Raw genomic sequence first — 23,529 nt, 5'->3', positions numbered from 1 at the left:
TCTGACATGTAGATATCAACTTACTAAATGAAGCCATTCCTGACCAGCCAATCTAAAGTAGAGTCGCCTCTCCTTCAGTATATAACTCTGTTCAGTTTTCTTCAGAGTAGTCATTACTATCTTGGAATCATCTCAGTCACATGTTTGTTGCTTTATATGTATTTTGCCTTTTCCCTTTAGAACATAAATACCAGGTGACTAGGATTCCTGGCTGTCCAGGTAACTTGACCTTCAATACATGTGGGTTAGCTCTTTGGAAAAGCAGATCCCAAGATTTATTGAGATAAATATACCAGAGAAGGACAAAGGGGTAGAAGCAGGAGGCAGGCAGAACTGTTAAACCACAATGCAGTTCTGAGCCCCAGGAGAGGAGAAAGGGAGGGAAGGAAGATCAGCTTGAAAGAATCTCAGACCACAGCACAATTCTAAGAAAGTTCTGGCCAGGCCCATGGGAGGTCCTTGGACCAATGTTCTGCATCCTGCAGGAAGGAGTCAGGAACCTCACCTCTACAGTGCTCTGTCCATGACAGGGATTGGGACCAGCTGGGGTTGGGGGATGGCCTTGGTAAGAACATGGTGGTGAACCCAGAGGGAGGCATCAGCCTCCCACAGCAGGAGAGCCAAGCAGCATATTCCCATGGCTGCCATGGCCTGGGATGGAGCCAAATCGTTGTACATATTTGCTTAAAAAAAAAAATGAATGGAAATTTTCCCAAAGTAATCCACAACTCAAAAGAAGTTAAGTATTACTGCTCTAAAATTGTTCCCATGATAAATTATACATGTATACTACATGATTTTTATTCTCATCAAGTTTCTTTCACTGAATTGGGTGATAATATTTTTACTCCAGCCTCTTGACAGCTGATAGAAGAAACATCTTCATAAAATTCATTTCCTTTTTTGCTTTAAAGTGCCACTGGGACATTTATCACTATATTATTCAGTGTCCTTTTTATGAAGATCCATGGGGAACAATTTCTTTCTTGCCTCAGTACCAGGAAGAGTTATGCTTTAGTTGGCAACTGGTTTGTATTTTCAAGTAACTAAATAATTAAGTAATTATTTATTGATAAATTAATAAAGTAATTGACAATGTGATCAGAATCTTTTTTTTAAATATATGTGCCTGAAAGCTTGGAACCAAACTTGTGGTCTATTTTCAGCAAATGCATAGAAAGTCCTACAAATATTTTTGTATATTATCTCAGCAAATATTGATTTTGGACAAATCTCTTCATGGGTTAATCTTACTTTCCCTGCCCTAATGCTTTTGCCCCTATTCACAACTTACTTTCACCGTCTTTTCTGATATTATGTACATTTTAGTAGGCCACCTTATCTGTTTTGAAATATGGTAGGATATAATAAATTTGTGGAGGGTTTTTTGTTTAATGCTAAGGATGGTAACATGGAACCATGACTTAACCCCAACCTTCAGCCTCAAGTCCACCAACACTCCTCTCCAACTCTTCCCTGATGCTCACTGTGTTCTTCCTGATCCTCTGCTAGAGTCTTTACCACATTTTCTTATAAAGATTTCCTTGGCACAGGGATTGGGGGTAGGGGAATGGGTATTTTGCCATCCTGAAGCAGAGCATTTTGACCTCTATTCATTTAGCCATGTCAAAAATTAAATAACTATTACACTACTTATTTATTATCATACTAACCAAAACTTCTCCTTTATTCCATCTCCAACACCCTGCATTGCTAATTCTGGGAAACTTTCTCTTTCTACTTTATTTCTAAATGACTTGTAATTTTTAAGAAGACAGAGTCTTTATCATCAAAGGGGGGAAAGTATAAAGACATAATAACATTTATATATGGGTTAACCTCTAAGATGTTTTAGTCTTGTCCTCCCAATCACCATTATAATGGAGTTTTAGAATAATTAAGATGTATGTCTACAACAGAGAATGCCAAACAAACCTAGACATTTATTTCAGTCTAGCACATTATTGGCAAGTTATTCCCTCACTCTGATGTCCTATGTATACTTAATCAATAAGGACAACCAAATCAGAAAACATACCAAAAAATAAACAAACAAACAAACAAACAGAAGTGTCCATACAGAAAATGGAATTAGTTTTATTACTAAATAGCTAAACCTGTTTATTGCAGAAAGTAAATATATTTGACCACTGAAAGTTTAAGGGAGAATTCAGAGAATCTGGTATGTGAACCACTCAAGATTCATGTGAAATCAAGAAACTAAGCAGACATCTTACTTAAAGTTGATTGATGGCCCCTGCTGTGATGAACAAGTATGAAAAACATGTGCTGCTCAGTTTTATGTGTCTTGGCTGCCAGATGGTGCCTAACCACACCACACCCTTGGACCTGCCCTCACTCTCACCCATGCCACAATCCCTGCCTTATCCCAAACCTTCTCCCCAGTCGCTGTAATCCACAACCCACTAGAAGTGGGGTGGGAGTGTAGTTAAGTGTGAGTCTCAGGTATGTAAAATGTAGATGTCTGTTTTGCATATTATTGGGTAAAATAAAAAGTGTAAAATAGAATTATATGTTATATATCTGTTCTAAATATTATGCACCCACTCACGCCTATTTGAAGCTCATTTTTATTTTTTAATATATTTTATTGATTTTTTTACAGAGAGGAAGGGAGATGGATCGAGAGGATCTAAGAGAGAGATCTCATCTATGAGAGAGAAACATCAATCAGCTGCTTCCTGCACACCACTACGGGGAATGTGCCCGCAACCAAGGTACATGCCTTTGACCAGAATCAAACCTGGCATCCTTCAGTCTACAGGCTGACACACTATCCACTAAGCCAAACCAGTTAGGGCTGAAGCTCATTTTTCTATCGTCATTACCAAGACAGTTTCTAGAATATTGCAGTTATGTAATAAATGTTTATTGCATGAATGAATGAATGAATGACCAACTCATATAATAATCCAATAAAAAAAGGAAATAAAGTGAATTTGGCATAATGTGGTCTCTTAAACCAGTGGTTCTCAACCTTCCTAATGTCGTGACCCTTTAATACAGTTCCTCGTGTTGTGGTGACCCCCAGCAATAAAATTATATTCATTGCTACTTCATAACTGTAATTTTGCTACTGTTAATGAATCATAATGTAAATATCTGTGTTTTCCAATGGTTTTTCATAACAGTAGCAAAATTACAGTTATGAAGTAGCAAAGAAAATAATTTTGTGCTTGGGGGTCATCACAACATGAGGTACTGTATTAAAGGGTAGCGACATTAGGAAGGTTGAGAACCTCTGCTTTAAACCCAGGCTTTGTCCTTGTGTTCTTCAACCATCTGTGTGATAGGCTGTTGTAAAATTTGCTGGAAAGTCACATCAACCTTCTCAGTTTGTCATTTCGGAGCTATGTCATTTTCCCCTCCAGTTTTTCTGTGCTGCTTCTGTTTTTCAAAAGATACCCCAATGGAATTGTGGTATCTTGCAATCACTTTCCATTCCCAGATTAAAATTCATCTTGTTTTACAGGTACAATTCTCTTTGGACTACATACTCTTTTACTGGGAATCAAATCCTTTTTTTAAATACATAACTATATGTTTTTACTATGATAGTAATGTAACTACATTAGCAAAAATCTAGAAAGTAGCAATGAAGGGAGAAAAAATCACTCATTAGGCTAATTTAGTGTCTGATACAATCTTGATTAAAATTTTGGGCTCTAGCTTGTTTGGCTCAATGGAGAGAGCATTGACCTGCAGACTGAAGAGTTATAGGTTCTATTCTAGTCAAGGACATATGCTCCAGTTGTGGGCTTGAACCCAGTAGGGGGCATGCAAGAGGCAGTCAATCAATGATTCTCTCATCATTGACGTTTCTCCCTCTCCCCTCCTCTCTAAAATCAATAAAAATATATTTTTAAAAATTTTTGGTAAATTTTCTTTCAACACTTTTTCTCATACATCTGTTTTAGATTGTTTCCTACTTTATTCTCTGATTTTTTTTAATCCATCAGGAAGGTAGAGACAATACTTTTTAGCAGAGAGAATTTAATATAAGAAATTGGTTATACAAGTATTAGAGAACTGGAAACATAAAGGGGACCCTGAAATGAAACAGGAATAAGTGCAGGAAGCAGCTGCTGCCCTTGCTGGAACAACAAAGGGAAAGGGTCCAGATACTCAGAACTAGCAGCTTGGAAGAAGGGAGTGCACACCCCTGGGAGGGGACTCCACCAGAGCTGGTGCTGATAGTTCTAAGGGGAGAGGTGATGAGGTAGCTTCTAGAGGTGGGTCCAAAAGCTGAAGACTGGAACTAACTTCTATGAAATCAACTGCCCCTCTTCAGAGTGAAGGGCATGGAAGAATAACTGACAAGACAGAAGCACACAGGAAGGGGCCTCTCCCTTCTTCTCACAACTGCCTTCAACCTCCCATTAGTGCCCCCTATTGGTGGAGTCTAATAAGGAACAAGCAGGCTAAACAAATTTAGTTTGCAATTATAGCTCCAGCACAGCAAAGCAACATGGTTGTAAGATGGGGGCCAATACTCTAACAACCAATCCATACCTTAAGCTTTGTTTGGAGTGTTACTACACATCCTACATTTAACATGGCTGTACCATATTCCACACAAACATTGTACCTCATTTACTTAACCATTCCGGGATTAGTGGCATTTTAGTTTATGGCCAATATTTTACTTTTCAAAATGATAATGCAATGGAAATTATGCATTAATTTTTCCATTCCCTTAGTATAAATTCTCAGAAGACTAATATCTTTGTCAAAGGACAGAGGAAAGTGTTATTACTCTTACTATGCATTGCCCAAATGCTTTTCAAACCAGTTAATTTGTGCTGCCACTACCAGTATGTGAAAATGCAGCTAGCACAGAAGATGCTAAAGCCTACCTCACCTACAGGCAATTCTATGTGTGCCCTTACACAGTTCAAGACAATGCCATTTGTTCCTCAAAACCTCCCTTCTGATTTTATAAACAAACAGATAAATAGATAGACATCTTCTCTATATGGCTTACATCAAGTAAGACCTATTTTAACACTACTACTAACATTCTAGACTCCTGTATAGTGATTTGGTTTGATAACTTTTGGGTACAGTTCAAAAGCCATCTTTTTTATTTAGACAACTAAGTTGAAGACATTTCTTTTTCCCTTCTCTCTTCACCTTTCATTGTCTTTTGAACTCATGCACCTCAGGAACACAGCCCTCTAAAAAGCTATTCAGAGGAATCCTACCAAATTCTTGGACTAAGAGTCCCAGCTCTCCTAAAGACATAGGAGTAAGTAGTGTCTGTGGGACTGATTTAGTTGGTGAGCCTGAGGATAAAGAATAAAAATCTTAATGTAAATGCAAGACTTATGACAGACTGTATGCAAAAGCTGATTTACTTTTTCCAAAATATTTTGAGACAACATGGGTAACTATCTCTGCCTTTGAATTTATATCTTTATATTTTAATGTTTAATATTAGATATAACTTCATAACATTTGATTTTTTAAGTTACCAGTGAGTTGTAAAACAAAAGTCTATACATAATTTCTTAATGTCTTTATAGAGGATGGTGAAATACATAACATGGGGAAACAGGCATACCTAGTGTGCATGTGTGTACCAGTTGTTTTGACAAAAAAAAATGTGTAAAATTGTATTCTTTATAATAAGAGTATGCATCAACCATACAATGAAATATTAATTGATTCTATATCCTCACAATGTTCTTTGTATGAATAAATTCACAAATCAGAAATAAAATCCCTTTGGGTCTCATTATTTAAATCAGAAGAAGTTACATATAAATACAGGCACACTGTTATATACACACATGATGCCCATGTATATGGACAAATGTATACATGCATTTGTACTCACAAATTATTCCTTGGAGAACTAGATTCTGTTAATAGATGACCATTTCCACTTCCTTTAATTAACTTTAAGAAGACAGACTTCATATATCAGCTTGTTCTATTAAATCCAAGTCATCTCCTTTCAGGTCCCAAATTTATAATCTTTAATTTCAGCATACCTCATATTTATCAAAACCATGGAAATGATGGCACGCATTTCATAGTGACTTATGATGTGTTGTAAAGATATTTGTTTTGCCCTTTGGCCCCGCAAGGTCCATGGATCTCGAATGCTTTTCTTTTTTCTTGAAGGGGATGGAAAGAAAGGTGAGCAGCCTCAATATGGTCCACAGGCCTTTCTCAATGTGAGGGGAATAATGGGATGTGCAGGGAAATCATCACCATTTTATGTTCCTTCCAAATTTATAACTTATTCAACAGCAGAGCCAAAGGGAAGGGAGAGGAGACTGTCTGTGTCCAGCATTGGATTGCCAGGCTGCTGACCTTACTCTTTAAAGACAAGTAAATAAGAAGCAATATTTGGAGCCAATTTTGAAGGACAGTCACAACTCTGCAAATGTGATTTTTAAAGGAAAGAAGGGTGGTAGGAGAAAATAGAAGTAAATCCACAGGCAAACACCTGGAAAGGCCTGGGAAATGTTGCCAATGCTACTGAGCAGGATGCTTGGGAGGTAAGTGGGAGGGCAGAGGGGCAAAGCAGGGATGATGGTGATGAAAGAATTTAGAAGGGCACTCAACATTGTACTTCTGCTGACAAAGATGACACATCCTATGGCATGCTTTGTTGAGTAAATATTGTTATCATAAGTAAGAAATAATATAAGGAACCTAAGAATGTACTTTAGAATGAGAGCAAAGAAGTAATTGTATAGAAAAATATTCTAAAATGCTTGGGGAAAGAGAATTGACTGAGCCGAGCTATGTGGATTGTTTGGATAGTAAATTAGATGTACCCTTGCTGATATTATCAGCAACATAACATGGGCTGGAGGAAGGGTAAAGGTTCAGAGGGAGGAGAGAGGACGGACAGTGGGAGGAAAGTGTCCAAGCACGCATCTGTCTTAGGTCTCAGGGGTTTCTGGGTTACAGGACAAGTTGATAAGAAAGTTGGCCAAATATATGCAGGTTCTGAAAATAGGTTTGGCAAGTTTCCCAGAAAGCCTGGAGCTGGTTCTCCTCCCGGATCTCTCTGGAAGCTGTGGGGCAGAGCCTGCCAACCTTTTTGGATCACCCATTCTGGTCAGACTAAAAGAATTATCAATCCGACTGAAGCACACCTGGCCCTGAACAATTTCACCCATTCCATCACCGGGTCCTCTCCTTCCTGCTGCCTCCAGTCCTAATTTGGGACCCAAATTTTTGTTCCACAATTAAAGATAAAGTGTTTTAAAACATAAATCCTTAGTGTAGTAACATTTTGTCTAAATCTTATGCTCACTGTTGTAATTAATGCATCAGTAGCTGTAATTCATTCTTATTTGAACCTCAAGAGGGCAGGGGGCGGGGGAGCCTGGGCTTTGATATTAAACAGACCTGAATTTAATTCCCAGATCTGCCAGTTGCCTGTTAGTAACCTTGTGCAAGTTGCTTAATCTTTAGGATCCTCAGTTTTCTCATCCATTAAATGGGAATAATAATAAAAATACCTACCCTTGGGATTGTTGTCAGGTTTAAACCACCTGCTGTGTATAAAGGATGTAGCACATACTAAAACTCAATACATGGGCATAGCTGTTGCTATGACTATTCATAACATGAATGGTTTAGAAGGCAGAATGATGCTGACTACAGAGAGGGGAACAGGATAAGTAAGGACAGGATTAAAGATCCTGTATTGGCATGAGATTGGCTTGTGCAGCTTCAGCTTTGTGCAATTGTGCCCTTGTGATGCACAGAAGTCATTTGGCTATGTGATGCCCATTAGTGTTGCTCATGGAACTTCTATAATAATAAAAGCATTATATACAAATCAACCGAATGGCTGACTAGCAAAACAACCATCTGAACTACCTTCCGGAGGAAGCTGGGGCTGCGAGGGCTGAGGCAGCCGGGTTTGTGAAGACCTACTGTTGCACAAATTTCATGCATCGGGTCTCTAATATAAGCATAAGATAACCTTTGTCTTCAGAGTCATCCTCAGCAGACATATAGAGGTTTGGAGAAGGATGGGATTCGAGTTTAAGTTCTGAGTCTGTGCACTTCCATCTCACACTTCAAAAGGTCTGTGTGAAGTTTCTGAAGAAATTGGGGTGCCCTAACTCAGTTTATTAAACGGTAAGGGGCCCAGAATATTTACTACAGCTCAGAATATCTGAAGCAAGGTAATTTTCAAAGCATTGAAGCTTAGAAGCCCTAACCCCACATCACATTGTTGTCACTTATTCAAAAGGCACCACTATCCTCTCTGTGCTCCCAGACGGTATCCTGAAATATTTGTCTGACTGTTCTACTGGCCACTTCCTTCCCCACCTGGTCCTGATTGTCCCAGGTCATGGCTGCAGTGCTGTTTCCTGTCCCTCTGACCTATGGTGCAACACTATTTCCATCAGACTGATCTCTGGCTTCCTTCCTTAGCTCACTGTTCACTTGTCCCTTTATAACTTTGCTTCATGGCTGCTCTGACCCTCTGCCTGGTACTATTGATAGTTCTTATGGAGAGGGCTTGCCCTCCTGGTTCATTCTACCTCCAAAATAAATTAGCTTTGAGCCACTTTAAAGAACAAGTTAACATTAAGACTTTAGAATTTGGCCATCAATAAGAACATAAATATGAATCATAGAGCTAGAAAAGGCGTGTATACTTAGAATTGACCTTTCCAAGTGGGCACATTGTAAGATCCACACCTCACTGTTATATAATTAAAGAGCAGTGCTATAAAGTAGAGTTTTGAATGACAGTAGTCAAGATGATATTCAGAGAGAAAATAATTGTAACTGCTTGATTGAAAAAAGGATAGCATAAAGATAATTTTAATGACTTCATATCAGGTGACACGGTGTTCCAGCCATGCTTTGTAATGACTTTCCAGGCCCCCTGTCGATGTACCAAAATATGCAAGATTTTCTGAATATTGCTGTCTCTTGCATATGAGGAAAGTGGAGCAGAGTTTAAATACTTGCCCAAGGTCACAGTGTGTAAATGTTGGAGCTAAAATCTAAGCATAGATAGTCCAACTGTAAAAAACTTTCATGCTTTCATCCCTTGCATTATGCTACTTTTCAAAAGGAAGACTTTCATTCAAACATCTTGCAATATGAATTATTTTTGTTTGTTTGCTCTATAGGATTGTTCAGGCTGGAGATAAGTTTACTAGACAGGTGGTGCTATCTTAGTCTCTTATTCAAGGTGGTTACTGACTATTTCCAAATTATGAAAGAATGAAGTGTTAAGAAACACAAGTGAGCTTATTAAATTAATTCATCCAGGCTTAGTACCTGAAAGCCAAGAAAGAATAATGTTCAATATTTGGGTTCCTAATCTCTTATCTATGTTTGAGCAACCAGATATAGAAAATCCTAAGATTATCTGACCAAACTTACCAGAATGCTCAATTATTGGATTTTCTTTACCTGGTCTTTCCATAAAGAAGTTGCTATCAACAAAATACTCTGAAAGCCTGAGTGGTTTGTTTGTTTGTTTGTTTATAAAGCAACTTCTAGTGGCTGCCTTAATTAAGTTCATATAGTTTTGACCCAATCTTCCCCATCCAAATAATATTTAGAATGAGGACTAGGGGATGCTCCCACAGTTTCCATTTTGTCCTTTGGTTGTTCACCAAGTCAGGAAAGTAGACATGTATTTTAGATGGGTTCCCAAAAGCACAGGCTCTGAAAATCCTACCTGATAAAAGAGTAATATGCAAATTAACCATCACTCCACTACACCATAAGCCACGCCCACCAGCCAATCAGAGCAAGTATGCAAATAAACCCAACCAAGATGGCTACAGCCATAGAGAGCAGAGGGAAGCTTGGGTTTACCAGACAACGAAAGAAGCCAAGCTTTCCACCTTCCCTACCCAGCCTAGGCCTCCACTGAAGGCTACAAAGTTTCAATTGTAGAAGGTAAACAAATCCAAACAGAAATGGAGGCAGCCATAGAGCAAGCAGAAGGCTTTGCTCTGCTCCAGGCTATAAAGTTTTAATTGTAGAAGGTAAATAAATTTCAGATACCAGGGCCTCTGATTGGGTTGCCAGGGTGTATGGCTGGCCTGCAAACCACCACAGGCCACTTGCTCAGGCCACCTCATGCCTCAAGGGAACCCTCACCCCGATCCAGGACACCCTTCAAGGAAAACCAGCTGGCCCCCACCTGTGCACCAGGCCTCTATCCCATCTAATAAAAGTAGTATGAAGATTGGCCATTACTCTAACACACAAGATCAAGATAGCTGCCCCCATGTGATTAAAGATCCTGCCCCCATGTGGATACAAGATGGCCACCACAAGATGGTCAGCAGTAGAGGGCAGTTGGGAGGCACCAGGCCTGCAAGGGAGGGCAGTTGAGAGGAACCAGGCATGCAAGGAAGGACAGTTGGAGGTGATCAGCTCTGTAGAGGAGGACAGTTAGGGGTGACCAGGCCAGCAGAGGAGGAAAGTTGGGGCCAGACAGGCTGGCAGGGGAACAGTTAGACATCAATCAGCCTGGCATGGGAATGGTTAGGGGGTAATCAGGCTGGCAGGCAGAAGTGGTTAGGGGCAATCAGGAAGGCAGGCAGGCGAGCAATTGGGACCAGCAGTCCTGGATTGGGAGAAAGCAGTCAGACATCCCTCCAGGGGTCCCAGATTGGAAAGGGTGCAGGCTGGGCTGAGGGACAACCTCCCCCACCCCTTTGCACAAATTTCTCGAAATTTCTTGTTGAATACAGTTTTACTATTGATCAAAATTCATAATAATGTATTAGTACAGTTAATGAGAAAAAATATCTTGTGCTCCTACCCTATATTGAGTGTTATATGGTCACAGGTTGCCAATGGTGTCACCTTCATGTCAATAACTGTTAAGAGAGCACACAGATTAGGACCACTCAGCTTGAATTCTAACAGCATCCATTGAGTCTCCTTCAGTACAGGACCTGATCAGGACGGGTGATATGAATGAATCCAACCTATCCTATAAAAAAAACAAAAAACAAAAAAAAAACTAAAATGCAAATTATTCAACTGGAAGTTTGACCAGGAGTTCATCTGTTTACTATGATGTGCACTGACTACCAGGGGCAGATGGAAAATGGTGGCACTAGCAGTGGGTAGCAGTGGAGACATTACCAGCCCTGATAAGCCCCAACAACAGCTGGACCATGGTGGGATGGTGGAGCAGGTGAGTGGGCAGCACCAGGCCAAGGCAAGTGTGAGAAGGGGCCCAATTGCCCTGTTGATCGCCCAGCAGATAGCAATTAATAGTGGCAGTGGGAGACAGGGCCACTGCCCAGCTCCCTGGAGCTGTCCCTGATAGATCGCCCTGCAGGCAGGATGGTGGAGTAGGTGAGGGGGCGGTGTTAGGCCACAGCAGTGTGCCAGGTGGGGCTGCAGGACTGCAAGCCTGGGGGCACGAGCTGAGGCTGTGAGCCTGGGGGTGTGAGCTGCGGCCCAATCTCTTCTGGCCACCCTGAGGGATGCCACCCATGCACAAACTCATGCACCAGAACTTTAGTATAATATAAAATATTACAGATGACTACAACATAAAGTTAACTAAAGAACTACAACACCAAAAAATTCATAGAAATCATCTAACTCAGAAATGGCAATACTCTGCAACACTCCTTACCATATCAATCGATCACAGTACTCTTTCTACTGAGCCCAGAATTAGCCTTAAGGAATAATAATGCCTATAATGTCTTTGTAGGGAGGCATAGGACTTGGTTGGAAAGTCTCTAAGGAGGATTCTCTGGAAGGTCAGAGGCCTCTAGAGGGACCTTGCCAAAGGTGGCAGTTCCTGCCTTGACTTTCCCAAACAATTCAAAGCCCCCGGGTGTTTTAATAGAATCTCTGTGTTTAATCTTTAGACCTGACCTTATAGAAGCATGTGCTTTCTCAAGGATATTTAACCTGCTGATTGTATCTATAGATTAATTTTAGTTCAAGCTGTTTTAGTTTTAGTACAATAAAAGCATAAGGAGGCAGGCAAATGGGGCTGCTTGGTGCCTCTTGCCAAGCAGCCCCTTAGCCCTCTTTTTCACAGAAATATGTGTTAAAGTAATCCATTCATCCATCACTCAGGGTCTACTGGTCAGTCCCTGCATGTCTTGTTCACTTTCATTTCCTTCTTGAAAAGGACAGGAAGGAGTAGAATTATAACTACCACTTTGGGAACACCTATTGGGGTCATGCATGTTAACAGAAACAGATTATCACCTGTGTCACAGTAATGAAGAAGACTGAGGATTTGGGAAGAGGAGCTGTTTTTAGGTATCCAAATTTTTACAATATTCATTTAAAAACACTTGCACAGTTTTAGAACTTTATTATTGGTAAGAAATTCCTGCACACCTTACAACTTACTCCAACACATAGTTTGTTGGGACATATCCATTAAAAACCTGCTCCAAAGACTGATTTTCCCTGGCAAGTGCTCAGTGGTTAAAGTATCAGACCTCAGACTGAAGGGTCTCAGGTTTGATTCTGGTCAAGGGGAAGTATCTTGATTGCAGCTTGATGGATTGATTGATCGATTCCTGGTCAGGGTGCATTTGGGAGGCAATCAATGTGTCGTAAATGCTTCTCTCTCTCTCTCTCTCTCTTAATCTCTCTCTCTCTCTCCCTTCCTTTCTCTCTCTTTACCCCCCCTCTCTCTTTACCCCCCTTTCCCTCCCTTCCACTCTCTCTGATCAATGGGAAAATCCTTGGGTGAGGATTAAAAATAAAATAAATAAACTCCAAAGACTGTTTTAGAGCAAGGTGAAAGAACAAAATAACTAAATAAAACCACCTTACTATACTGAGAAGTTTAGTAAGCCAATATAAAGCAAAACATTTTCTTCCCTCCACATTCCTGAGCAGCTCTGCATGTTATTCCTACTTTTAGATACTTACAATTCTTGGTCACCAAGTTAGTTATGACAAGTAAGAGCCAACACATTGGTGTTTGTTTTTTTCCTTTATGGACACCCCCTCTGAAATGTGAGTAAGGCAGGTGTGGCTATTCTCCCGGCAGCCTCAGAGTTCTCACCAGTGTCAGTTTTGGCAAAGTCTCTGAGTGCTTTCCAACCTTCTCCAAACGAAAATCCATTCCACAAGAAAGTGAGATATTTCACTGACGATGCTTGCAGGTCAACGTCTATCTTATCTCCACTATCTAGCACAGAGCTGATCACACATCAGGTGCTTAGTAAAGATGTCTGAACAAAGTGAGTGAATGAATGAATGAAAATTAATAGAAGTCCCCAGTGCACATCTTTGTCCCCTCCCAGAGCTTTTCTTCAGCCACATGGACCCTTACTTTGCTCTCCTTCCTTCTACTCCATAGCTTTGAGGCAGCCTTTCCCACACACAGCTACCTGCCCCTCCTCAGAGACTCTGCCACCCTCATACCCATCACTTCACTCTGCAAAGGGTCCTCTTTAGAAACCTCCTTCCTTTAAAACTAGCCACAAAATTGTAAAATAGACAGACACTTTTCACTCACAAATAACATTGTCTTGTCACTCATGTATTTGTCATTTTCCTGCTCCCCAAAGGGAATCATCTCCTTCAAGGCAAGGGACCTTCCCTTTCCATGCAATTCAATGTGATCCTTGTGAGATTGTGTGTGTGGAGAAAGGGACTATTAATGTAATAGTCTGCATAGAGATTTTTATGACTCTCAGAACAACAAAACCCTAGAAATATCAATATTATGTATAAACACAAATATGTTGGCAATTAGAGGGAACTCAGCTCTCATCTTATCTCTCCATAGACAGGGATTTCCTAAAAGGAATAGGACTTCACATATTTAAAGAAAATATGAGTTTTGTTTTCTTAAGACCATAATCTAATGAGTAGAAACACATTAATATAGGCAGACTTTGTGAGAGCTCTCTAATTCTTTCCAGTAACAGGCAATGAGAAAAAATAAAATTCCTATTTTACTAGCTCTTTATCCCTTCCTCCTACCTCTTCTAAACATCCCCACCCATTCCATTCCCTTCTCCCCACACCCATATGCACACACAGAATCAGAGGAAAGAAGTGTTCAAATTGTAGGATAGAAAAATCAACAAAGTCAAAATTGTAGAATTTATGTTCGAAAAAAATTATCTTTCTGCAATAATTTCCTAACAAAAAAATCAGTTCTAGGAGTTCAGCTTCTTTTCTAATGCACTTTGCATGGTAAAAATCTCTACTCCATTCCTGGTAACTTAATTTTATTTGATTTTATTGACGCTGCTCTATTGGAATGTGTATCGCTTGAGCCCCCACAGAGATCTGAGCAGGTGTGAGTAAAGCAAAACATCTTTTGTTAATAGAAGTGCACCCTGGGAGTTCATGGAGATGCTGTAATTTCTTCAATTGCTTTTATGAAAATTCTGTAAATTCCCATGTTGTGAATTTCAAACAGAGCTTGGGAGACCAACAGGTTTTAATACAGGCCAAAGATATGTTTATTTCTATGACTGAAACAAATGATCTACTTTCTTTCTTCCAAAAAATAAATTCGGGAATTTAATTAGAATGTTTAAACTGCAGAAAATCATATTAAGCTGAGGTTGGCTCTGAGAGGTAAAATGGAGATCCTGCTGTGATCAGCCTACAGAAGGAAGACTCTGGGTTCCCCGGATAACTTCTGAAGCATGAAGGAGAGCTTATCCTACTTTAATTTGGGTCCAAAATGACTTCACATCAGCATTGCTCATTCCCAGCTCAAGTCTTTGCACATAATTATATTTAGAAACCAAAGGAATGAGCACAGGTCCCTCAAACCTTTCAGCTTATGGGGTGCTATATTAATTCTATGTCAGTGTCTTGGCCTCTTGGATCAGCTGCCACAGAGAATCTAGGGGTTAGTCCAGGCCCAACTTTCTTCCTGATTTGGGGCCAGACGCCTATGGTGCTACACTCTCTCAAGCTGGAAGGAACTATGTAAGCTTGGTAGATTACAAAATTGCATGTGTCATTCGAAAAAGATGTCAGAATGCTTTATTTAAACTTTGTTTTCTCAGGTTGTATTGCCTGAGTGTATCTTGGCATAACTTTGGCTTCAAAAATTCCAAGATGTATAAAGAGTTTCACATAGCTGAAGCTATTATATTTGGTTATATGCCACTAACACCTTTTCCCCCCTTCATTCTTGTGGAGGAGTGAAGTGATGACTGAATTCATACTAAAAATGTCATTCTCTTCTCTTTGCAACCATGAAGTCTATTCTTGACAGAATCATTTATCTGCCCCCAAAAGAAAAATGTAGAGTTCATTATTATATGGGACCTAGGGGGGTTTCTTGAATAATGTCTTTAGAGTGAAAGCTTTCACCATTCCAGGACAACTTTCAGAAGAATTGCCTAGCATTCTGCCCTGGTAAGCTTGCCAAATTGCTCGTTCTTGGCTGGAACCACAGGCACTTGAAGGCCTCTCTTTCCCCTATAGAGCAATTGAGTATCACTTGACAGGAGCTAAGCATACTCATGTGATGTCTCTGGGAGTTTTTCAACCTGAGGACAAACTCTTGTAAAAGAACCGTTTCAACAGACATATTAACATCCACTTAGTCATGCCGAAATGAAGGACACTTATAGAGAAGAACAGATGTGTCTTTTAAAAACATATGCCCTCATGGTTTCCTATTCTATCTGGCAATTAGGTGGAGAAGTAGCAAGGGTAACAAGGGTTTTATTTTTCCCCAAAACTCCTTGATCAGACTCTTCTGGGACATGGCTATTCTTAAGAGTAAAGATTCTGATAGACTTGTGGACACTCCTGTACAACCCGTAAACTTCTCTGAAAACTGTCCTTATGGGCAGGGGCCAAGTCCAGTCTCCCAGAAGTTCCCAGCCCTTGCCAATGACCTAATCATGTAGAAATTGAACCAGGCTGGACTGTGTGCAGTAACATCTGTCCCTAGAACCTTGCTTTATTTCCAAGCTGCATTACCTCAGCCTTTCAAAGTTATCATAAGCAATGTTAGAATTTAATTTTCTTACCCACAGTGGATAAGAAACTGCTAGAAAATAATAAATGGGAGTAAAGAAATGTGATGCTCCATAATCATTCCACAGAGAGGAAGACACATGCCATGTTGCTTTCACAGTGCTTAAGAACCTGCCTCCAATACTGATTCTAAGTGAATTGTTATTTTAAAAGGCCAGTATAATGGGGTGATCCTAGGTGGAGTGATCTGGTGATGGGGAAAGATCAGGAAGCTATTCACAGGCCCAGCTGGCCCTGGTGTACAAGTACCCTGAATCACCTGCTCACCTCTGTCCAGCCAGAGCTACACCAACTAGGACACACCAGGAAAAGAAGGCACCATGTGTTAGGAATAGGAACCTGGAGTTCAAGATACAAAGTTGCCCTCGATTAAGCCATTTCAATTCTCAGAGCCTCATTTCTCGTCACCAAAAGGAGAGGTCTGGACTGGAGAGCATCTGGCTTTTCCATGGTCAGATATGAATCTTCCTGCCCATTGGAAGTGCTGTGCTGCTCATGATGGATGAGCCAACTATTCTACCCAGGCAGGCCATGGGAAGGGAGTAGCAAGGCCCTGGGAAATTCAAGGATCAGAGTGCTGGGCTTCTGGGAAGGAATCAAGGAGCTGGGACTTTAAGAAGGTCCCCACCTGGGAAAGGAAAGCCCAGACTAGTGGCTGGCTCCACCTTTTATCCAAAAAAGGAAGAGATAAATTATGACTTCTCATTTCTCCAATATCTCAGCTGTAGGAAATAGCACACCTAACCTCCCAGATCCATGCTAGTAAGAGTTGGTCTGTTCTTCACCTGTATCCCTATAACACCCACTGGCTCATGCCTCTCTCTCCTGCTGACTGCAGAAATACTGGGATGGAAATGTCTTGAAGTCACACAAATCACAATCATTTCGGGAACCAGATGCACATTTATACTTAATTGCCATGCAACAAGAGAGCAATTAAAAGTATTAGGGACATTGTCAATGTAAGGGGGCTTATTCAATTATAACACTATGTTCTGTTCATGGATGCTCAGTTTTCGTAGTTCTGGAAAATAATTGGATCATTCTTCTCATTTACCATCCAAGCACCCAAATTTATAGATAGCAAATAATAAAATCTAAACTGGTGGTTCTCCAATACTAATATGTAGAAGAATGCTAACGTTTTAAAATGTTGAAATGCAGATTCCTTCCAGCTGGCATGGTTCAGTTAGTTGAGCATCATCCAAAACACCAGGAGGTCTCTGATTCAATTCCCTATCGGGGCACATGCCTAGGATTGCAGGCTCAATTCCCAGTAGGGAGTGTGGAGAAGGCAGCCAATCAATGTTTCTCTCTCATCGATGTTTCTACCACTCTCTCCCTCTATTTTCCTCTCTCTGAAATCAATAAAAACATCATAGAAAAAAAATTTAAGGAAAAAAACACACAGATTCTTTGCCACCAGAAGTCTTGGGTCAGAGGTCTGGAGAGTAGCTTAGGAGTGTGGCCTGTGAACGAGTTTGTCTGGTGCTTATTGTCAGGGGAGATATAGAACTAACCTGTCCACCCCTCTTCTGGCTCCAGTTACCAAAATGCCCATCTCCCATTTTAGACCTTGGCTGGCTTTTCCTGCTTCCCATCCTCAAACCTGGTAACATGGCCCTTCTGGGCACTGATCATGGATTCATGTCCAAACATTATTCCCGGTGGTTGAAGAATGATCTCCAATAAACCTGATTTCAGTCTTCCTGTTACATCCCTTCTTTTCCTGTTTGCCTCACCATTTAAATCTATTTGAACTGAAAGTGTTGCCCTGAAGGTTACAATTTTGTTACTTTTGTGTGTGTGTTTACACACCCTCATTTTCTGGGAAATCCCTTCGAGTTCTAAGATAGGATTCCAGGATCTCTGTTCTCTAAGCAAAGGCCCTAGGGGTTCCTCAGTCTCCCCAGACTTCCTACATGATGAAAACATGGACCTCTGGTTCCCAGGACCTAGTCAGCAGTTCCTAGAGGAGAGAACCTCTCATGCGAAGATGGCCTTGGCCTCCAGGTGACTGTCCCCTGGCTGCTTCTTGGCCTTGAATTTGTTTCTTTTTCCCCAAGAATTCTTGAGCTTGTCTGATTGCTTTGATTTCTACTCACCTCACCTGTTTCTAGGGATCAAGGTTTCCTTCTTTCTCTGGTTCCTAAGCCATGGGGTCAGCCATAAATACCCTCTTATTCTTCGAGTCCTCAATGAGCTACAATCCTTTTGAAGTTGGAAACAGCTGGAACAGGCTGAGAGTAAAAAGAGCAGAGATCTGTGGAGGCTAAGTCCAAAGTCTCTCCAGCCACTTTGTTTCCCAGCTCCTCAGCCTGTTGCTGGAGCTGAGGCATGAATGTCAACCTGATGTTCCTTGTTCCTCAGAGGCCTTCCCACCCCTCGGGGCTGAAATCCCAGGTCCTCCTGTGCACTGCTGCTCTCTCTTTTTCAACAGGGCTCACTTCTATTTTAGTTTGTTTATTAATTTCATATCCCCCTGTTAGGTCATCCCCCTAGGAGAGAAGAAAATTGGGAAAATGCTAATGATGGATATTAGGATTCCCAAAGATCCTTTGTATTTTAGAGAAATAGTCAGACTGTTCTAGTATTTTCTTTAAATCAAAATAACCTATACCCTCTTCCTACCAGGAGCCAGGACTAATATAAAAGCATAGGATGTTTGGAGTTGGCATCAGTGAGGATCTAGAAATGGTTGATGGCAGCACAAAAGCTATCACACCAGCAGAAACAGGTTTGGCTTAATGAATAGAGCATCAGCCTGCGGACTGAAAGGTCCCAGGTTCGATTCCGGTCAAGGGCATGTACCTTGGTTGCGGGCACATCCCCAGTAGGGGGTATGCAAGAGGCAGCTGATCAATGATTCATTCTCTCTCATCAATGTTTCTAACTCTCTATCCCTCTCTCTTCCTCTCTGTAAAAAATCAATAAAATATATTTTTTAAAATGTCATCTTAAAAAAAAAAAAAAAAAGCTACCATACCAGAGAGCTGCGGTGTCTGTCTGTCTGTCCAGCATGCTTTCCCTCCCTCCTGGCTTCAGTAACAGAAAACTTTACACAGTTGCCTGTGCTTTGGGGAGCTTCTTCTGCCTAATTACAGGAGCCTGTAGGCAGATGGCTTAAAGAGAAAGGCATGGGTTCTAATCTCCATTTACCACTTACTGAAGAGTGATTTAACCTTTCTGTGTCTCAATTCCCTCATCTGTGAAAGTGAGATAGTAAAAAACCTACCTTATAAGGATTGCTGTGAGGATGAAATGGGTTAATCCACAAAAAGCATGTAGAGTGTATCAGGAATGCATTAGACATTATCTTAAGTATTAATTCTTCCTATTATTACTTTGGCTCCATCCATCTTCCTCATCCCTTTGCATATTTCTCAATTCCCTGAAAGATCCCCAACTCTTTAATCAAATGATAACTCTCAGGTAGTCAAAAGCAACATTTTCATTAGTAAGTTTCTACGTAAATTTTCTAGTGTATAAAATTTCTTAATACCATTTTGGTCACATTAGAGAACCTATAATACAATGAACTTACATGCAGCTGACCAATAGAAATGAGCTTTGTTGAACCAGGAAATTGCATTGGTTCATGATCTTTTTTTAGGCAAAGAGCACCTTATGCAACAATCAAGTTATTACCGTTAGTAGAAAAGGAAAAAGAAAACTCGGCTTAATTACCACACTAATGCTAGGAACTTATAAACTACATTTTTAAGAAGATAAACATCGCTGGACTGTGGGGCACTAACCCCAGAAAAGTAAATAGCCCCCATGCCCACCTTCCTAGCACCCACAGCCTCTGCCATCTGCACTGTCACAGCCCTGCCAGCTCTGTCTAATGTACGTGTTGCTAGCACTGCCCCTCCTGTTCTGTTGTGGTACTTTCTAGACTGTGGGAGCTGCCCAACTGGGCTCCTGAAGTTATTGTTCCAGGAACCAATTTGTGTTTTTATAGTGCTCTGGTCACAAAATCGCATAGTTTGGAGTAGCTGCTCCAACTGTATTTCCTTCATAAACCCCTGGTATGATTTTGTGTAGCACAGAGTCTCTAAGGAAACATATCACACTAGAGAAGAAACACCTGTGTTACCTTGAAGACATATTTCAACACTTAATTTAAATGTGTTTACATTTTCTTTATAAATGAATTTCAAGGCTTTGCTTTAGTCATGAAATTAGCAGAAAGAAAACCTATACATGCATTTGCCTAGAAAAAAGATGTTGTTTACCCTTTCACCAAAGGTGGCATTGAACCAGTATTGACGAATTTCTAAGATCAATTAAAGATAATATCTAGACTTCAGCTTAAGCTACATACTAATAACATTTTTATAAAACCATTTTATTTTGTTACTGTTTTATTCACTATTATAGTGTCCGTCCCCCCCCTCTCCTTCCATCTCATTCCCTCCCCTGTTTCTTGCTCTCTCCCTCCCTCCTTTTCTTTATCATCATTCTTGGAGAGGAGGGCTAATTTTATTAAAGCTTGTTTCCTAAGTGACTGTTTGTTTTTAGTATTCTCAGTGTGATCCATAATGCTAAGATAATATGTTTTATTCCTTGAAAAAAATGAAGAAGATATACTATGTTAATAATATAAACTTAAAGAGATCTGTCAATATTTCACATAGAAGGCCTCCATTACCTTTTCATGTGATGTGTGATTTATTTGCTCTAAATAATGATGACATCAAATTGGAAAAACTTAGTTGGTGTTTATATAAAATATACCCTTTGTTATGAATATATACAGATCAAATACTTGTTATATAATTTATTGAACATTTCTTTAAAAATATATATTTTTGATATATATATATATATATATATATATATATATATATATATTATTGATTTCAGAGAGGAAGGGAGAGGAAGAGAGAAATGGAAACATCAATGAGAGAGAATCATTGATTGGCAGCCTCCTGCAACCCCCCCCCCCGGGGATCAAGCCCACAATTGGGAATATTCCCTTGGCCAGAATCAAACCTGGGCCCTTCAGTCCAAAGGCCGACACTATACACTGAGCCACACCAGCTAGGGAGAACATTTACTTTCTTTATATACATTATTTAATTTAAAAATCCTAATAATATCTAACAAATTAGCAGCCAATGTTGTTTTATTTCTTTCCCATCACCATTTATCCCCTCTATGCCATCTTTCACCTCCACCCACCAACCTCCCACCCCACTATCACCACACTGCTGTTCATGTCCATGAGCTGTCTCTCTTTTTTTTTTCCTTTTGTGCTCAATCGCTCCATACCCCACCCCCCAACACTGCCTCCCTGCCACCAGCTGTCTGCTTGCCCTCTATCTATGATTCTGTCTTTATTTTGCTTGGTAGTTCAGTTTTTTCATTAAATTGCACATATGAATGAAATCATATGGGACTTGCTTCTCTGACTGGCTCATTTCACTTAGCATAATGTTCTCTAGTTCCAACATTTTCTTCCTTTTTACAAAAGAGTAGTATTCCACTGTGTAAAAGTATCATAGCTTTTTATCCAGTCACCTACTAATGGACACTTCGGCTGCTTCCAAATCTTGGCTATTGCAAATAATGCTGCAGTGAGTATATAGATACATATATTCTTTCAGGTTTCTTCAAATAAATTCCCAAAAGTGGAATCACTGGATAATAAGGCAGTTTCATTTTTAATTTCTTGAAGTATTCCATACTGTTTTTCACAGTGTCTGCACCAATCTGCATTCCCAACAATGTACAAGGATTTCCTTTCCTCCACATCATTGCCAACACTTGTTGTTTGATATTTATTGATAATAGCCCTTCTGACAGGTGTGAGGTGATATCTCATTGTGGTTTTAATCTGGATTTCTCTGATGATTATGATGTTGAGCAACCTTTCATATGTCTTTTTTTTTTTTTTCCCATCTGTATGTCCTCTTTGGAGAAGTGTTTATTCAGGTCTCTTGCCCATTTTTTAACTGGATTATTTGGGGGTTTTTTGGTGTTGAGTTTTATAAGTTCTTTATAAATATTAGATATAAGCTCCTTATCAGATGTATCAATGGGAATATGTTTCTCCCATTCAGTGGTTTGTCTTTTCTTTTTGTTGATGATTTTCATTGCTGGGCAAAATGTCCTTAGTTTGATGTAGTCCCATTTGTTTATTTTTTTTATTTGGTTTCCACTATCCAAGGAGATATATCAGAAAAAATATTTCTATGAGATTTTTATGGGTTTGAGTCTTACATTTAAGTCTTGTCATAGAATTTATTGAACACTTATTATTTTCTTTATATATTTTATTTAATTTAATGGTGATCATAATAATAATATCTAACAAACAAGTAGCTAATGTTGTTTTAATTCTTTTTATGTACCAAATATTCTTCTAAGCATTTGAAGTAGTATTAATTAATTTAATTCTCAAATCACCCCCTAGAAGATAAGTACTCTTATTATGCTCATGTTTGGGGAAAGAAAACTGAGGCAGAGAGGACTACTAGGCCAAAGATCATACACCTAGTGTGTGGGGAGTCAACATTGAAAGCCAGACACTCTGAATCTGGAGCCTACAGAAAAGAGAAAGTACTTTATCCAAAGTCTCAGTGTTCAGTGGTACAACAGGGATTTGAATTACAAACATAATCACTTGACCACTTCAGTCCTTCCTGAATTTTTTGCTTCTTTGTCATCTCCTTGTCTCTTGAATATTTTTAAGGCTTCAGGTAGAAAAGCCTTGGTGCTTTTCATGTATTACTTTTGAATTTGCATATTTATCATTTATTTTTAAAGTGGGTAGAAATAAGAATGTCTGCTTTAAACAGGAAATATTTACTAAAAAGACATTAATTTAGCCAAAACCGGTTTGGCTCAGTGGATAGAGCATCAGCCTGAGGACTGAAAGGTCCCAGGTTCAATTCTGGTCAAGGGCATGTACCTTGATTGCAGGCACATCCCCAGTGGCGGGGAGGGGAGGTGCAGGAGGCAGCTGATCAATGTTTCTCTCTCATCGATGTTTCTAACTCTCTATCTCTCTCCCTTCCTCTCTGTAAAAAATCAATAAAATATATTTTAAAAATAAAGACATTAATTTAAAAGAATTCTCAAAGAAGTATCTCAAATCTGTGAATAACCACCCCACCCCCCATTTAAAAGCTCTTCTGAATTAACTTGCCAGAAAACTGACCATTCCTGATAGCGTTGAGATACCTAACAATTTCTCTTTTAAATTCCCTGGAAGATAAACAAAAAGATAAGAAGTGGAAACTAATACCATATGGGAAAGAGCAGCCAGATTCTCCACTATCTGTAACGTTCAAAGGGTTGTATAGAGAGGCAGGTTTTTGTATTAAAAGGCACACACTCCACAGCCTGAACTAGAATAGGGCAGACGCTCCCAGAGGAGACTGGACAAACTTCTGATTCACCCATTCTGGTACTTTGATATACTGAATTGGCACTAAGAAGAAGAAAAAGGACATATATCCCCAAGTTTGAATCACTGAAAGCTAGACTTCTATCTTCCGCCTGCCAATGTCTCTCTCTCTTCTTTTTTTC

The 23,529-nt window shown here is 39.8% G+C and overlaps 1 long non-coding RNA gene across 2 annotated transcripts in view; it reads left to right on the top strand.

The window, feature by feature from the left end:
- The window catches only part of LOC311618849, a 51,370-nt gene extending 33,729 nt beyond the window's left edge, over positions 1-17,641 (top strand). Inside the window, exon 4 of one of the 2 annotated variants that reach the window (XR_014794382.1) lies at positions 17,564-17,641. This is a non-coding gene — a long non-coding RNA (uncharacterized lncRNA). Of the gene's footprint in view, positions 1-2,626; positions 3,519-17,563 lie in introns of those variants that run through there. The other variant, XR_014794383.1, reaches the window with a different exon arrangement.
- The last annotated feature ends 5,888 nt before the right edge of the window (positions 17,642-23,529 follow it).

This window comes from Pipistrellus hanaki (genome assembly GCF_964339955.1).
Source record: "Pipistrellus hanaki genome assembly, chromosome: 1".
In the NCBI taxonomy this organism is placed as follows: Eukaryota; Metazoa; Chordata; class Mammalia; order Chiroptera; family Vespertilionidae; genus Pipistrellus; species Pipistrellus hanaki.
This window is presented reverse-complemented; position numbering and strand designations above follow the sequence as displayed.